Source organism: Siniperca chuatsi, linkage group LG22 (genome assembly GCF_020085105.1).
Source record: "Siniperca chuatsi isolate FFG_IHB_CAS linkage group LG22, ASM2008510v1, whole genome shotgun sequence".
Taxonomy (NCBI): domain Eukaryota; kingdom Metazoa; phylum Chordata; class Actinopteri; order Centrarchiformes; family Sinipercidae; genus Siniperca; species Siniperca chuatsi.
Genome location: NC_058063.1, coordinates 10,298,861 through 10,317,197, shown reverse-complemented (window position 1 = coordinate 10,317,197; position 18,337 = coordinate 10,298,861).

Sequence of the window (18,337 nt, the reverse complement as noted above, 5' to 3'; positions counted from 1 at the left end):
ATTCAGCTAACCCTGTGCGCTCGGTTGGGGGTGGTGATGGGGGGGGGGGCACATGCAGTGATTGGTATTCAGGGCCTGTGTGTGTGTGGTGGTTAAGCCCAGCGGTGGTAGCAAGAGAGAACCCCCCTCCGTGTGTGTGTGTGTGGTGGCCAATGAGCCGAGCGACGTGTCTCATGGGAACAGTGGTAGGAGTGCGAGTGAACATAAGAGAGAAAGGGAAAGAGACAATTTATGGAACCTTTAGAACCAAAGTGAATATAACTGTGATGGCGGTGTAGTTATCAGGCCTGGATCCAAGCAGAGAGAATAATGACGTGGATATAACCTCATGCTCCCAATATGCAAACACAATGTCATCAACAAAGAAAGAGTGAAAAATAATTCTGCTCTAAATCTCCTCTGAAACTTTAAAGACAGAAAATGGTTACCTGGGGGTCCTATCTGTCTGAAAAAAATGAAGGGAATACAGGGGGCAACTTATGGTGTAAGCTTCATCCCACATTTACCTTGGCCTTATGTCCTACTTTTGTACAACCTGTTTCTTATTTTTGTAGTTTTGGCCTTCATTCCCATTGGTAATAATAGTATGGAGCGACATCTTTACTGTAAAAAGAAATCAGACGGGGCAAAAAACACAAGCAGTAAGGTGATCATAACCCTGTCATGCCCACAACAACAGGATACTGGTTTTGAACTGAAGTAGGTCATCCAAATGTAAGAGAAGAGAGAGTCCGTCATCACCCATTAAGCCACTCTATGTGCTGTGTTTTCCTCTTGCAACTAGCTAGCTGACATGAGTAAAACCAAAACATTTAGAGCTTGTAAGAATTTGAGAGAGATGGAGTTTCTCTCAAATTGATGAGTTTCTTTGAGGGAGGTAAGGGAGATAAAGGTCTAATGTGTGTGTTATAATACCCAACTAATCTGGTTTAATTAGATAATTGCCGGTTTACCCCTGGTTTATTGATTTTCTGGCTAAACTGTTAGCTTGTTTGCAGTCTGACAGCTAGGGTTTCTTATCCAGTAGAACTTCTGTCTAGCGATGTCGACGTGCTCACTAGGGCTGCCTCCTAATAGTCAACCAAACCGGTTTTCAGGGGGTTCCAAATGTCAGTGTGACAAACAGGAACATTTTTGACACAGCCTCCCTTACCGTTCAAACAGGAACACTGATCACTCCATTCCAAGTCAATGAGAAAAGTCTTAGTCGACCAAGTTTTCATTGGTCGGTTAGTCACAGAAAACAGCCCCCCCTCAAACTCCATTCAGGAGCTGCACCTTGTCGTTAGGGCCGGGACGAAAGTATCAGGGGGACGGTTGCAACACAGACCTTTTCTCTTGTAATACGGAAGTCAGGAACATGCCGTGAAGTCCAGTTCTCTTTATACATCCGTGTGAACATGGCATACTGCTTCAGTTGTAGCTGTAGACAGTTTTCACCAGTTTTCTTGTAATTTTGGGAGGATGACCATGGATATGATTTTCCTCTGGACCGGCTCAGCCTATCCATCTCTTCTCTGTGGTGCCTCGGGACACGAAGTACATCCCATGATTGAGTTCGCAGCCAGAAATCAGCCCACTCCAATCAGTTTTGCCAGAGTTACAGTAGAAAACTGATTTTTCACTTGGTAAGTAAAAAATACAAAAGTGTTTTCTGTTTTTAAGGTAATGTTTATTTGTTGAAGATTTAGTTATTGAAGATTGTTAATGTATATCATCTGTTAGACCTATCCATAGGCTAAGTATCAGTGAAGTTTTTTTTTTATCATGCTAGCCTTTTGGTGCTAGCCAGGGTAAAGTTGACGGAGACAGGGGAGGGATGATGTTATACTGTGTAGAAAGAAATGAACAAAATGTTCAGTCTCCTTGTTGTTAATGTTCCAACACAGTCAGAATCATTACCGCTTTTGCCGTAAGCATTGTTGTTAACAGGTGGCTCGCTTCATGCGTGCACTAAAGTCTTTATTTTAAAGGCTCAATTTTACGGTTTTGTATTTCTCTGTAATGTAGCACAATGTTAACAATGTTTACTTATAACTTTCTTTCTCAGCCCTGGAACTCAAAAAACATTTTCTGATGCCCCCAAAAAATATTTTTAAAGTAATAAGTAAGATTTTCATTTAAATAAAAGTCTGTTAAGTCACAATCTATAGAATGAGGTAACACAATGGTGACTGAGCCTATGGCCCACTGATGAATTGTCCTGCCCTTGCATTTGCAGTATTACAAACTGGGTGTCGGTGGCGCCATTCCTGGAAAAAATGCTGTATTAAGTTACTGCTAATGTAAAGCGAACATTTCCTACTGCAGCCTCATATTAAAAGCATTTAAATGGCGAAACATGAGTTGACTATTATCATAAAGTAGTCACAGGAAATGTGATGTGTTTGTCAGTGAGATTAGCACTGACCGCTATCGCTCATCAAAAATGCGTCTACAAAACAAGACAACGGTCATTTTCGGCATTTTTTGACAGCGGATCAGTTTGAAATATTGCAGGGAGTAATGGAACAAGAAGGAGCAGCCAAGGTGACCTGTTAGATGAAGAGCTAGGTAACCAACTCCTTTCACTATGCCCTGCTGTTCGCAAACTCATGCCGTGTACAGCATAAAATCAGATCACGGTTGCTCACAGAATGATGGAAAAAAGCCAATTACTGCCTGACTTCTTTATTAAAATGACAGTAGTTTGTTTTGCTGCCCCCAGAATTCTGTGACCTATAGTAGGCTATTAAACCGCACTTGCTGTTAGCCGTTAGGACTGAAATCCTATGGATTACAACTTTAAATAATTAAATTAATATCATAAACATGCGATGACTAGCTGGCTAATTAAACTGATGGGCATAACTATAAAAAGAAATAGCTAAAAAGTAGTTGTAAAAAACGGAGATTTTCTTTTAGCTGTTCCTCGCGCAAAGAGAACAGCAGTTTAGCGACATACTGCTACATGCTACATTACATAGCCTATAGTTTATTTACAGTTGTGAGAGTGCACCTTTTTCTTGGAGTTTGAAAAAAATGCAGCCTATTTTCAGGTATTTCCTGAAACACCAAGTGGTTCCTTTGGAAAGATCCTCAGCTCATCTTTGATTAACTGCAGACGCTTTAGGTTCAGGCCATTTCAAGAGACAGCGGACGCATAGGGCGCAGAGCAACAGTGCACGCGGACTAATTAACTCTAAAGTGTTGTACGACATGCTCCCTTCTCACCCGTGTTGTCACTCAGGGTTTGAGTGGTGCTAATGAGAGAATTATCTAGCCTCGGACCCTGGTAATGCATTCAAATGAACACCAGCTGACCTGACTTATGAGATGGCTTTTTAATCTCACCACTTAATACCAATCAGACCCGCTTTCTCATGTGCCTTCACTGGGAGGGCCCTCTGCTCCAAACGCTGCCATCCACTTTTTTTTTTCACTGTTGATCTAAGGGAGAGCGTTAATTGTCTTGGATGACTCAAGGGCCTTCGCTGAGAATATGCAGAGAACCTCAGGTGTGCAGGATAAAACAGGTGGATATGGCTTCAGAAGTGTTTGCCGGGCATCAAAGTGAAAGTGTTTGAGTGCGTGTGCATACTTGTGTGTGCATGTAAGCCCCTTATCATGAGAACCCAGTTGAGGATTAAGAAGGTTAATAAGGTCATGAGTTTGCAACAAAAATCTGTGACATTCAATACAACTTTGGCATTGTTGGATTACCATAATCATCATCCTTTGGTGCCCAAACCTGTGACTCAATTGTTGTGTTCACAGTGTTTCCAGATGCAGTACAAACCTTCTGCAGGGGGCGGGTTGGGGGAATTTAATAATTACCTGCTGGTATTACCAATTTAAGCATTTATACTAAAGCAAATAAGCCTGTGTTTCAAATTGGATCAAGGTATTTTCGGTTTGTTGTCTAGTGAGCTTAACTGTGATGGTTTGTTTCAGCCAGACAGCACTGAACTTGTGGACAACATGAGCAATAAGCCCTTTCAAGTGTTTGGGCTGTAGCCGTTTTTGTTTTGCCAAGTGCTTGAGGTAACAAATAGCAGATCAGCCAGAGTTCAAGGCTGCTCGCGAAATAGTCGGTGCGTTTCAATGCCTTTTGGGGAGTCTTATTGTTATAAATCTTGCGGTGTACTCATGTATGTTTGAGTGACTGTGTTTGTGTATGCCAGGGAGTGGAACGCAAGTTTGGGTACAACATCTGCTTGTGTAAACCTGCAAATGGAGGTTTAGAAGGGAAGTGCACCCTCCTGGCCTGCACACCATCCCACACTTGCAGCATGCAGAAGTGTGTCAGGAAAGAGCACAGGGGGGGTGTAACTATTGATTGAATTGATGAAGTCTAATATGCAAGGTCTTTCCACCTCCCTGAAGTCATTAGAATCTATATTTTCATATTGTTCACAAGCAGTCAGGATTTGCCTGAACGAGGCCCAATTAGAAGGGATTTAATAGGATTTAATAGGATTTGCTTATTGCTGATTCAAGGAGGTGGTTGCGATACCTTTGGTAGCAATTTCATTCTGCAATGTATATTTTTAAGTTATAGTATTAACTGAGAAATAAGCCCTCGGGAGTGTTGTCATCTTGAAGGAAATGGTGAAACATATGCTGAAACTGCAATAATGACTAGATTAGATACATTATTATTATGCTTTTGTTCACTTTTCACTGTATATGGTATATATACAGTACCCTGATTTCAACTAGTTTCGATCAATGCAGACAGTATTTTGACTGCTCTGCATATGTGATCAAACTAAGTGTCAGAATATAGCTCTAATTATGGCAGGTGAAAAGTTGTGATGACTTGTGCAGACACATACACACAGTAGTCAGTTACGTGTTACTAGGTCGGGTGCATTGTATAGCACATCTTTACATGTTGCAGGCTGACAGCTAATTGTACAGCAGACAATAACGATCAGCTGGTGTGTTGTGTCGTGTGTGTGGCAGAGTTGCAGCTTTTGTCTCTCTATCTCAGCCCACAGGCCCATTGTCATGCAGGTGGTAACAGGCCCAGTCGTCACTCATCTGCCTGACGGCCGCTGCTATCTGCCCTGGCGGTGACTGATGATGGGTGTGTGGGATGGGAGTGTGTATGTGTTAACACCAGATACCAGTGTGTTGTACCAAAGGGGGGTCCGTGGCAGGTAGGCAGGCAGTGAGGGAGACGAGATGGATACCACCCTTACTGAGGGCTGGGTTAGAGGCCAGTGGGCAGTGCTGCATTCACTGACCGTGCCTGTGAGCAATACAGGGGCTATTGGGCACAGCAGCCAAGCAAGGACAACAGTGTTGGTGAGATGGACCAGTTGTCACAAGGACAGCATGACACTGAAAAGAAAGTTGGAGTTGACAGGTTGGCACTGTATAGTTGGGTGGTATAGAGGGCTAACAAAAAGATATGTTGTGGTTCAAATTCACCAGTAGACTGGGAGAATTGTCATACATAGCATTACTATTACTCTAAAACAGTGGTTGTGTGGAGGTCCACGGGGGGAATTGAGGCATTGCAGGAGGGGAATGTACAGTGAATTGAATGAATCTGTTTCATGTTATGAAATAAATAAAGAAACAAGAGTGCTTTCACACTCGTGAGGCTAACAAGATTCTGGTTTGCAAGATTTTTCAGAATGCAAAATGAAATGTTGACAGGTAAGACATATGAAGTAGGAGTGGACGGTATACCGGTTTCGTCACCATCACCAGTGTCACAACATGGATTTTGCAATACCGTCATTACCATGATAAATGTTTTAGCATATTAAAAATAATGTGCTTTACTGTGGCTGCAATAAATATGCAGTCAGAGGGCAACACATAGAACTGGAGTTACATCCAGTAACTTACTATTAACGCCAACATTATGAAAAGCACGCCAATTTCTCTGTTGTTGGCTGCAAAAACCAACACAAAAGTCTTCATCTTCTCCCATCATCTGAGGAAGTGAAGACCCAGTGGATTAACTTTATTTTTGATGGAAATGTCCACCACAACAACCAGAAAACTATTATATTAATTATATGTGTGCGCTAAGTTAACCATTTTAATTAACTGCTTTCTCAACGAGGGCCAGTACTAAGCAGGATTCGCTTCAAAACTGAAGCTCAAGGATGGATGGATACTGACCTCAAACTTGGAAGCTGTAAGTTTAGTCATTTTTATGTTGCTTCACTGTTTATTTTGCAGGATAGCCTGTTGAACTTGATGTTAGCATGGTGCGGGGCTAATGTGGCTAGCGTCTATTATCCCACAGGCTGGGACAATATTGGACTAGCTAATGTTGTAATATTTAGGGACAGTCAAGAGAAATTGACTGAAGCCAAGTCATCTGAAGCCAATTAAATAACCAGAGTAGTAGGTTGGATGTAGGCAACTGTTTTTTCACGTTGTTGTTATTTGTGGAATTTCATACTGTAACATTAGCTCAGCTGGTTTTGTTGTTACACGAAAGCCCCATCTGCCTAACCCTTGTCTAACTCTGAGAATGAATGACATTACATTTACTAATTAACCTACATTATGGGAAAGGCTACTCAAAACACATGTACCATACCTCATTTTAATTCCTTAACGTTTTAATATTTTTTTTCTATTTTAAGATATTTTCTCTTACATTGCCAATAGAGTGAAAAGAGGTAGAATCGTGTTTTGAGTAGAGTTTCCTTTTATTTTTGTAATGCCGTGATATAATACAGTGACCGTAAAAAACACAAAAAAAATACTGTAATATCAATTTCAGGTCATAACCCTAACCCTAGTATGAAGTAGGTTTATATAGAAATGTTTCCTGCTTCCTAACTATCTGAAAAAGTATAAAAATCAAGTGATCAAATATAGGAATCTGCAGAGTTTTTATCATATAATTATACGAAGATTATATGTGGAAGTCTCGAATCCTGAATGTCAAATATCTTTATTAGGTGTCCACGTGTGCATGTACATATATGCGCGTCCATGCACAGGTGGAATATATGAATGCGTGTGGACTTTGGTGAGTGTTTTCATGCATCTGCTGTCCGGGAAGATCAATGCGTCCGCATCAATGTTGTCTTGCCCTCCGCACGTGAAGTGAATGGAGGGGGAGGAGGAGGTGGCAAAGGGTGGGAGGAGAGTGGGCGCGCACTAAATGGATGCGATGCAAATGGCACCAGAGGACATAGGAATCAATTTACCTTATTGAAACAAATGAGAGCAGCTCAGCCCTGCCATGGCGTGTGTTCTTTTTTTTTTTTTGGCCGCCCCCATTGTTATTGTAATTAACCCACCCAACCCAAATCCCTGACCCTCCCTTTCACAAACACAGCCAACCCCCTCAACAACCCTGTCCATGCCTGCTTGGGGTCCCTTTTACCCTAATGAAAAAGCCTTAGAGGTGCCCAGGTAAAAATGTAGGTGCTGTAATGGTGATTCATGGCCCTGGATGACATGCTAAAAGGCATGGGAGATCTGCCTAGAAAAGCATTTAGGAAAGGGTATTCCATATACGAGCACCAACACCCCCACTTCAACACACACAGATCCCCCACCTGTAATGACTTACATTCCCTGCTCCCAGCATGCTCTCATGTTTATAAACTCCCCACTCCCCACATTCAAGGAATCCCAATAACCAAAATGGACTCCACGTATTGTTGAAATGACCTTGGAGGTAAGTGGCCAGTGCAATGCCTATTTTATATAGTAATGTGTTACGTCCTATTGAAAATTTGCCATTGTTTCGTTAAAGGGTAGGCCACATTGACGCCTAAGCCCTAATTCCCCAGTGTGGCATGGGCATTGTATAGGGGTCTTGGGGGATGGATCAATAGTTAGAGAGAGCGATGGGGTCACGGTGGAATCAATGCACTGGACAAACGACCTCCCGCTGCCGTGCGCACCTTCCAAGCCGCTTGACACCTGAGGCGATCTTTACTGAAATGTCCTCTGCTGAAATGCCACAGGGCCACGGGCTGCTGAGCAGTCACTCATGCAGGGCTCCCGAATCAAGTGGTGTATGCAAACCGGGTCTGCTGTCATCCACGGTGAAAGGCCTTGGCTCAGCATTACTATATAAACAAAACTCATGCACCTGAGAATGTCAATTACTTGCCGCCTGCCCCTTTGGACGGCCCTGTGCTTGATGGCCAAATTGGGATTAATTTGGGGAGGATGGGGGCCAGTGTAGAGGTGACACCGTGTCGTTCCACCCCAAAGAGAGAGAGGTGGCTGTGGAATGGAGAACAGGAGCAGCAGGCCGGCTTGATTGTTCCCCTATTACCCTGCACACCGTTTTGCATAAGCGGCAAAAGGCGCTGATGAAAACAAGTGCCAGTTTCAGGTCGGAAGCAGACACCCAGAAAATGAGCTTTTTCCCCCCCCTTTCCCTTCTTACCCTTCCGCTGGGCCGCATAATTCAGAAGAGCCATCTTGTGGAAATGTCATCGTGTGGTGGTGGTGGAGCAAGCAGTGTGACAGAATGCTGTAACGCCTCCCGGGCTGGGGCCCTCGCCACGCCCGAGTCAGCCTGACCTTGCAGGTGCTGATATATGCAGCCACATTGGTGTCAAAAAATGGACAATGGGTGCATCTTCTTTCTGGAAGGTTTTAGCCACCACCAGCACAACTTTTTCCTATGATTTGGGTTCATTGAGAGGTGGTGCATATTTCAAAGAGAGCCTGTATATGTTTATTTGCTTGAGGATATAGATTTCTTCCCTTTTTTTCCCTCCCTTTCTTTTTTGAATAGAGGTCAATTCCCCACCGTGTGTTCCCTTTTATGCACCCACTCCCTATTCTTCATTCATCTTACCTGCTGACACATCAGACAACACGCTGCTGTATTATCATCTCCCAACCCCCAGCTCTATACCTTCCACAACAACACAGGACTGGCTCGACTCCTCCACCCCTTCTCTTTCTCCTTTAGAAAACTGATTATAAATGGTCAATTTGAAAATAGACTGGAAAGTCCCCAAGGCTGCTTGCCTTGTCAAATTGAAAAGGGACAAGGACAAGTCAGTCGACTTGCCCCTGTCTGCCGTTCTGATATTTCCGAGGCAGGCGTACGAGAACATAACAAATTCCCCCCATGCGGCAGGCAAGGCGATGGCGAAGGATGACGAGGGAGGGTGGGGCGGCAGCGAGCTGAGGATCTTCAACATCTAGCCCTCAGCATTTATATCACAAGTCTCCACAAAGAGTCTATGGATCACTCCAGTGGGCTGGTGTTGGCAGTATCAGGAAAAGCCATAGGCTGTCAGGGAGTATGTGCCTTTCATATTTCACTGTAGACAGCCTTCCCTTCTCCCGGCCTCACTCACAGCAGCCTTTGAGGATAATATCTTCACATCTCTCCTTGACATGCTGAGAGGCTATTTTTAAATAGATATTTATTTCATTCTCTCAATTTTTCTTCCTCTCTCTCCCCTCTGTCCTTTAGTGCTTGTGACCAGTGGAGAAATCTACACAAAACGGAGAAATGCTTGTGGCAAGGCAGGTATTTCTGTTAGCACGGATGATGAGTCTTTTTCTGTCTCCACTTTCTTCTTCCATTCAGTTTTTTAAAGGGAAATCTGTCTTGTTTCTATTTTTTACTTCCTTTGTTACAAACCAATCACACCCTTCCAACTTTAATTTACGAAAATATATAAACAAAGCTAAAAACAAAAAGGACACTGAAGATGAACTGGGTAAAAATTAGCTTTGGCACATCACCCCATTATGCTGAGGTCTCGTCTCATCAACAGAATAAATGATACGATTTTATGAGTCTTCCAGTGATCTGCAGTGACTTTTTGTGTTAACAATAAAGTCCCTTTCTGATTAATCACACTAGTGAGATGGAAAGCACCCTTTGATAAAGGCGAGATGTTCATTTCGGTATGATTCATCAGGGAAGACCTTGCAATCAGATGGGACGTGTGCCTTTTGCCCAACACGTATCCCCTCTCTCCTCAGAATACATTAGGAGGAGTGTGAGCGACGAAATCATCAGATACCAGGAGGTGAATTGAAGTGGTCATGAACCTAGTGTCAAACTCAAATAGCTGAATGGTGATAGATAAAACAAACAAGGAACGTGAACTGCTTGCAGAAGGAGGAGGAGGCGATGCGCGCTGCACTGTCGAGAACTTTTACAGATAAGGCCTGCTAGCCCTGCATCACAATTGGGCTATTATCGAGCGTAACCCCTGCTGGAACTGTAACATATGACCCTAAATTTATGTATTGCATGAACTTTCTCCCCACGCAGCATGACATGAGTTATGTGTCATGTTGAATTGTGAGCTGTCCTGCTTTCCCCCAGGGTGCACGGTCCTCCTGACCCAATGCAAAAAAAAAAGAAAAGAAAAGGTAGATGGAAATTCATGAGCTGCGACTTTCGCTTAGGACTGAATGTTGCTATTAGCTGTTATGACCATGCTTCAGGTTGAATACTGTGGGGATAGAATGCGCAGTGAAAAAATACACAATAAAGCTTGTTCACTCAAAAGCCTTTTAGACTTAGTTCTTCAAGGTGGGCCTCACATATTGACAGCTTTCCTTTCTGAAGCGATATTACTTTTATGTTTACCATTGCAAACACAAGAATATTAGATAAAAACAAGACGCTACGACCTAATGCTTTATTATACCCTCCTCCCGTATTCCCCGACGACTGTGTCTTGCACAGTAAGCACATTTCAAGTTGTTGTCTGTTATTCTTTATCTTATTTTGTTTCTCTAACCATGGCTAATAACAGTTTGTCCTATCTTCCTCTATTTCTGGGCTAAGCCGGGTCTTAGAGCTGGCCCTCCGTTTTACAGAAAAGCAGAAACTGCTTGGGTAAGCAGAGGAAGGATTCCTCTGTTGCTACTTCAGGTAGTCCCCTCCCTCCCTTTAGCTGAGATTTCTATCCCAGGCCCTTATTATCACCAAACAAGCACTTTTTGATGATGATAAGTAATAGCCACATCCCTGTGTGTAGGACTCACTTCTCAGGGGAGTAAGGAGAGCATGCTGGTCATTTTTCTTGCCTGTTTGGCGTCCAGCGATCCCAGGGAAAATAGAGGCTGCATGGAGGTGGGGGTGATTCTGTGTTTGTACAGCACTATTCATGACTGGAGAAATGAGCAGCAGATTGTGTGAGAGTAATGCTTTTTGATGTTTTTCAGTACATTTAACTGGTTTTGGAAAAAATACAGAACGCTAAACTTATTTTAATACTGATCACTGAAGACACCATATCGCCTAGAAATGCAAGCTTACCCTTCACATTACTGGTGAAATAAATCGGAAATGGCCACAGCTCCACATTGAATATTTCAACATTATCCAACATTTACAATCTGACTGTCAAGCAGTATGGATAATCCCAGTGATAAATTCCCAACTTGATTGTTTGGAGCAACAATGATGGAGATGGAACATAGCAAAAGAGGGGGATGATTTAGGGGTCAGTGCTTCCTGACAGAAGTTCTGTAGCCACTAATAGTGTAGTTGGGTGACAGCGGTGGTTGAGGAAGGAGATGATAAGCTGTGGACAAAAGTGAAAATATCCTGCGAGCAAGCGGACACAAATAAACAGCATCTCGGGGCCTTCTAATCCCACAGACGTGCATGACAGTGGCCTGTCAAATTGCGCAGACCAATTTGAATGCACAGCAGGGGAACCCCCCTCTTTTCAGTTTGGTAGGCATCTTGTTTATTTCCTTCTATAACTGCATCTCACTGTCAAACACACCAACAAACCCCTCAGAAAATCTATAATTCAGTTGGATTTGTGCGACAGTTTGATATTATAGTCTACTAAAGGAGGAAAATAAGGGAAGGGCTGATGGAGAGAGGGAGAAAGAAAGAGAAAAATTGAAAGAGACACAGAGCATGAAGGTGAAAATTATGAAAGGCTGTCATGTCTGAAGAGGGTTGAAATATATAGCAAAATACATCAGATAAAAGATTAAAGCGTGCCCAACACAACTGTTTTTTTTAATGAGAGTTGAAGGTTATGGTCTTGTGGACAGGACAGTCCTTTGTCAGTTTGCCTGTTATAAAAGCTGTGGCCTTGGTTGTGGTCTGCCAAGTATGCTACTCAACAGAAGTGGTATTCAAAGCAGGTGTCCAGACCAGTATGTCAACTGCTCTGTCCTCGAGCCAATGTAGCCTTTGTGGGGAGATGAGTATTAAGAAGAGAGGCTATGATGTTGCTTTCACGCATCCTATCTGTGACAAATTGGTAATATTTTATTGTATTGCTTTAAAATTCAAGGGGAGTGAAAGCCCTTTGGTCACCAATAAATGTCTTGTTTGACAAAAATTTTAAATACATGTGTTAAATGTCTAACAAACATTTTTGGAATATAGTTGTGTGAAAAAATGACTGAAAATCTGTTTGGTAGCACTTTTGTTCACCCTTGTATGTGTTCAACACTTTTTCAAAACACAAAAGAGTAGTGGTGTGTTACGAGTGATGTCTGTGGTCTAAATATATAGCTATAGGTGGTGGTTCTCCCCCACCCTGTCGGCTGTCACAGTGAATCCCTGAGCTGCCACTGAGCAGCCTGACCTTTGGCTCTGCCTTTTAGTGCATTGATCCACCGGTCACTTTGAGCCAATATGGCTTCTCTCGTCTCGCTTGCTCCCACCCAGTTAACCCTAGTGGACTCGGTGACTGCCTGGGCCCTTGCCCTGTGGCCTCTGACGTGTGGTTGCCCCCATATACATGGTTTTGTGCACGAACCTGTCAAAATTATTGCTTTTTCAAATGTCTAAAATCATAATGTATTCAGAAAAAAAAGGGAGGAAGGCTTTTCTTCCAGGCCAGATGCACAGGGTCATGCGTTCTAATTTTAGGTGGTGTTAATTGCGGCCCACTCAAGTGTCCTCACTGCCACCTTTGACAAAAGCACCATTCATAGGCAGGGCGGCCAGGCGGCCTGGCAGGGCGCCCGATTTGCCAGTTGTTGCTGACACCTCCTTGGCAGCGCCAGGCCAACTCTGGCTGAGGTGTCTGCTAATGCTGCCTTCGCAATAAGCATGCCTCATAGTGCATGTTTTATAAGCAGAAATTTTACACGCTCTCGTCTGGGTATGTAATACATGTCATGCCAGTCCCGCTGAATTTCAGAAACAAGTTGCATAGTATTACAGCAGTGATAGACCCTAAGAGGCATGCTGTAATTTCAAGATAAGGTTGATATGATCAAGTCGCAGCATAAAGACAAAAATGGAACAGATCCTGTGTAGTCCATAAAACTTTGCGGCTGTCTTGATCTAAGTGAGGGCATTTTGTCACTTTAAGGCTTGGGAGCTCACCTCTGAGTCGGGCCTCGTAAACATGGTCCCTGCAAAGGCAATAGAGGTGCGTCACGTGCAGCACAAAGCAATTCTGCATTCTAACACCCTGTCACTGAGCTCACATTTCAACCATTCTTTATTCTCTGCCACAGTTCCAGCAGGGTGTAAATTGTGCAGGGCTGTAATTAATCCATGTCAGGTCAGAGAAGAAGAAGAAGGAAAACTAAGGGAAACGAGCCGAAGTGCCTTTGATTATAGCACCCCCCACCTCACCACTCCACTCCACACACACGCACGCACGCACACACACACATCTGCGCTATATTGTTTTGCATTCATGAAGGAAATCTGGGATCCCCAAGGAGCTGGGGCCCTCCTACAGTACTTTCATGTTTCTAAAGGCTGCTGAAGCTGTATTTGTCCCATTGTACTCTTTCTCCACTATAGGACAGAGGCAGCCTTCTAGCGGGGGCGGAACAAATAATATATATCTTCAAAAGACAATTCATGCTGGGCTCATATATGTGACCACAGTATAACCCCAATTTCAATGTGCACCATCAAATCAGAAGAGTAGAAATAACTGAAATTAAAATGTGCGATCCATATAAAATATATAAAGTGATATAAAAATCATCTCCCCTGCTACAAAAAGTTCTGGTTAAGTTATGATGTTTGGAGAATAAAAGGCTCTACAACCAATTTTCAGGTTTAATGGAGGTGAAAAGGTTCATTACACTCCCACCTTTGGTGATATAATAATAGTTCACCCAATTCAATAGCAAGCTTTTTGAATTAGCCCGATCAGAAGTGCTGCTGTCAATCATGTTGATAAACACTTGCATTTGAGGACAGAAAAACACTAATCCTTAATGGGAGTGGTAGCATTTGCTGACGTGATTGACATTTATAAATTGGATGCCTTATTCTTAATTTTAGTCTGTGAAAGAGATTGAAATTAAATTGGCACTCAAAACCTGACTACAATGTACAACTAAATATCGAGTGTGTAAAGGATGTAAATTTAATTTTAATATTCCAGTTCTGTGGCATACATGCCTAGATTTGTTTTTCTAGCCATGCTAGCAATGTTGCTCTACGGATGGCAATGCCATCCTGTCCGTCCACCACTTGAAATATCTCAACAGCTATTGGTTTGATTGCCATGAAATTTTGTACAGACATTCGTGGTCCTCAGAGGATGAATCCTAATGACTTTGGTAGTCCCTTGACTTTTCCTGTAGCGCCACCACCAAGTCAAAGTTGGTCATTTATCTTGTGAAATATCTCAAGATCTACCAAATGGATTGGCACAAAATTTTGTACATTTTTGACACTTGGTTCTGATACGATGAATCGTAGTGACTTTAGTGACCGACTGACTTTTTCTTTAGCAGCATCATGAGATTGACATTTGTGGTTTCGTTCATGTCCCTCTCAGGATGAATTGTAATAACTTTGGTGATCCCCTGACTTTTCATCTAGCGCTATCATCAGGTCAAAATGGTGATACTTTGATAATACTTTGTCTTATCACTAAGTACCTGCAAAACTAATGAAATTCCCATCAGTCTCAGCTGTACTTTGTGTTTAGTGCTAATTAGCAAAGCCCAGTAAGCTAACAAGCTAAAATAAGATGTTGAACATGGTTAACATGTTGCCATGCTAGCATTAGCATTTAGCTTAAAGCACCACTGTACCTACGTACAGCCTGGCTGTGGAGTCTATTAGTCTTGTTCAGAAGTTGTTCGTAACTACCCTGTACTATTGTTCAGAGAGGAAAACTCCAAGGGTTTTCCTTTGGCCCCCTCTTTAGTTGAGTGAGTTTGTGCATTCACCATAGTTAATCCATAAATTTTAATCAATAAAAGCTTCAGGTACGAAAGGAATCTATATCATGCTGTAACTACCCAAATCAAAGAAAATCTGACATGAAACTTGTGCAGCCAAAGATTGAATAATAAGTTAAATAATCCTAAAGGGCCTTTTCTTATCTCATTCTTTTTTTCTCCCCCGCAGAGCTTCACAAGTTTTGCTTCATTATTACTTATGCTGAACATCTCTTTCTTAGTCTGATAAACAGAGAGATGAGCAGGGGGGAATTTAAGTCTGTTGGGGGAAGAAACGAGCGGAGGAACCACAGCGTAGAAACTTTTTTCAGGCTCCATTTAAACTTTGAACAGATACTATAATGTGTTTCACTCCAAACTCTCAAAGGATGAGGGATTTTGGGTTTCAGTTCCTGGCCTGGAGCTCATTTAGGCCTTATTAATCTAATTACTTGCCCAATTGTACATATTTAACATCGCCCCGGTCCTCTCCCAACTCGACTATAAGAAGATGCCTGACGAACTCAGCTGGATATACCTTTATAAGGAAAATTACTGAAGCTTGCAGATAGTGGAGAAAAAAAGCTAAATGGCTGCAATTCATCACATGATTACACCAATTATGTCACTGGAATTTGGACGGGCTCAGATCACAGACCTCTCCGTCTGGGATTCCTGGCAACCAATCCCATGTGCACACAAGTCCGAGATACTAAGGCCCATTTATCTACCTTTGGGGAAGTCTGAGCCAATATTAATGCCCTGACCATGATTCCCCATCATCTGCTTCACCCGGTTGGTGACACTAGCGGTTTACACATATGTTATTAATGGTCTATAAATATTCACTCAATGTTTAGCGGGACTTTGTGGCGGCCATTAGCAAAAGATGTTTGTGTCGGGTGGGGAGGCAGATGGGAGTTTTTTATTTCTTGACGTGACAGCGCAATGGTGTGGCCAACCTTGGGGAACTGGCCTGATGGGGAATTGGACCTTGGTTTGAAGCTCTACTTTTATTTTCTTGCTTTTCATGACTAGTGAGTCAGTGAATGATGAGCTGCATGCTTCAGACCCCTCATTCTTATCTTCCCAAAATACAAGGTTAGGGTGGAGAGGGGAGGGGAGGGGAGGGAACCCCCCCCCCCGAAAACACGTGTACACCAATTCTTTGAGCAAAACAAATCCATCAAAACTTAAATAAACATCTCTCTGAAAAATATCTGCACAAATACAAAAACGAGAAATTAAAGTACATTGTGAAAAATGAGTCAGCTGTCTCTTTCTGTGTAATGTTTCCTCTCTCTACAAGTGAGCAGCAACCAGATCTGCACAAATCCAAATGCAATCAGACAGCTTCCTGGAACATGCACAGCATTACATACACTTTGCTCACCATGGATTAAATTGCCATTGACAAAGTCTTGTTGTTGCTCCCTGTTTTCTGGATATGATTTGAATTGGATTCATGTAGACGTTTCTGACACAGTGAAATGGAGAGAGGAAAAGAGGGAGGAAGGAACAGGCACTGGGGGAAAGGAAAGGTGAGAACAGAAAGACACGGGAGCAGTCAGAGACAGAGGGGGAGAGAGTAGGAGATAAAAAGAAAAGGGGGTTTAGGCAGTGGGAGACAGAGACGGAAGAAGAGAAAGGGGTAAAAGAGAAAGCGAGTATGTCTGACTGTTTCACAGGTTCATTCTGATGCATAGAGACAGACAGGAGAATAGATTGGTAGCCTTGGGTGGATAAGGACAGAACCATTCCCTGAAGAGATGGATTAGACGAGGGAGTGGAAATAAATGATCGCAGATTTTAATGGCCTTTTTGGCTTGCTGCACCCCCCACCCACCCGAAACACTTTCCCATTTCCAAGTGGAGGGAGTTTTACAGTGATGACATTTTCACATACCAACTGTCTACCTTTTGCAGTTTAAACTCTCAAAAACAATCATAACGGTGTTCGGTGGTAGCATAGGGGTCGAGGGATTGTGGAAGAAGCGTGTCCGTCTTCCAGTTACAGATGCACTGCAAGATAGGGGAAATGGACACCTGGGCTAGAGTTACATGTAGAATAGGTGACCTATAACAATCAGGATGTTTGTGAAACATCCACCACTCTCTCTTTCCATCCAGAGGTCATTATACAGTATGAGAAAAGTCTAAAATTTCTTTTATCCTTTACTAGAACGCACATACACGGACACAGGCAAATGCAGGTACAGTCAAGTGTTTCAAGAGGTTAACTTCTTTAAAGTAAAATTCTGGGTCTTACTTTTGGCCATCATTTCTATTCGTTATGATAACTTGGAGATTTACTAAAGTAAGAGCTGTTAAACCAGAAAGTTGGTTCCTGCCCTCTAATACGACCCACAGGAGTGTTTCCTAAATTAGCGCCCCTACCGGTGACAGGTGAGGACAGGTTGTAAGGTGAGGATGGGCTGTAAGTGCCCTACGTTACATAAATCACGTGACATTAGTCACGGTTAACGTTGTGAAACTCGCAGTTTGGTTAGGTTTAGGAAAAGAAACCTCTTCTTTTAGGAAAAGAAAATAAGTACGTTATGTATGTCACATGACGTAAGTGACGTAACTAACATAAGTCACATACTTAACGTTATGTAACTTAAAACTTTAAATAAGTCAACGTTGACTTTTGGTTTCACACGGGACATGAACCCTGGTCTCCTGGGTGAAAATCCTGTGTTTTGTTTGCGCCATCCATCAACACCACTTCTTACTTTGCTCCTGTCATAATTACAACGACCACTAGAGGTTGCATCCTACAATAAACGTAAAAATGGCTGGTAATAAGCTGCTTGCACAGAGTACCTATATGGAAGTGGTGAGGATAGTCTCGTAAACTGTGATTGATGTTTACTACAGACAGATTGGGTGATCATTTACTGTTCATCTTTGTTTGGCTAACCTGGTTCATGGTCATCTAACTACTGGTGTTCAGTTATTTGGTAACACTTTACAATTAGGTACACAAAAATGTAGTTACTGAGGAACAAGTGAGGAACGAATCAGGAATGACCTGATAATTAATCAGTTGTTAATGAGTATTTCCTGAATAACCCAGAATCGAGGACTATTTTGTAAATAATGAGTTACTAGAGAACAGACTGGAAAATACTATATTAATGAATCATTAGGTAATGATTAGTTTAGAAGTATCTGTGAATCGGAATAACGAACACTTTCTTCACGAGTCGTTCCTAATTAACTCTAAACCAGCCGCTGAGTGACACAAACTAGT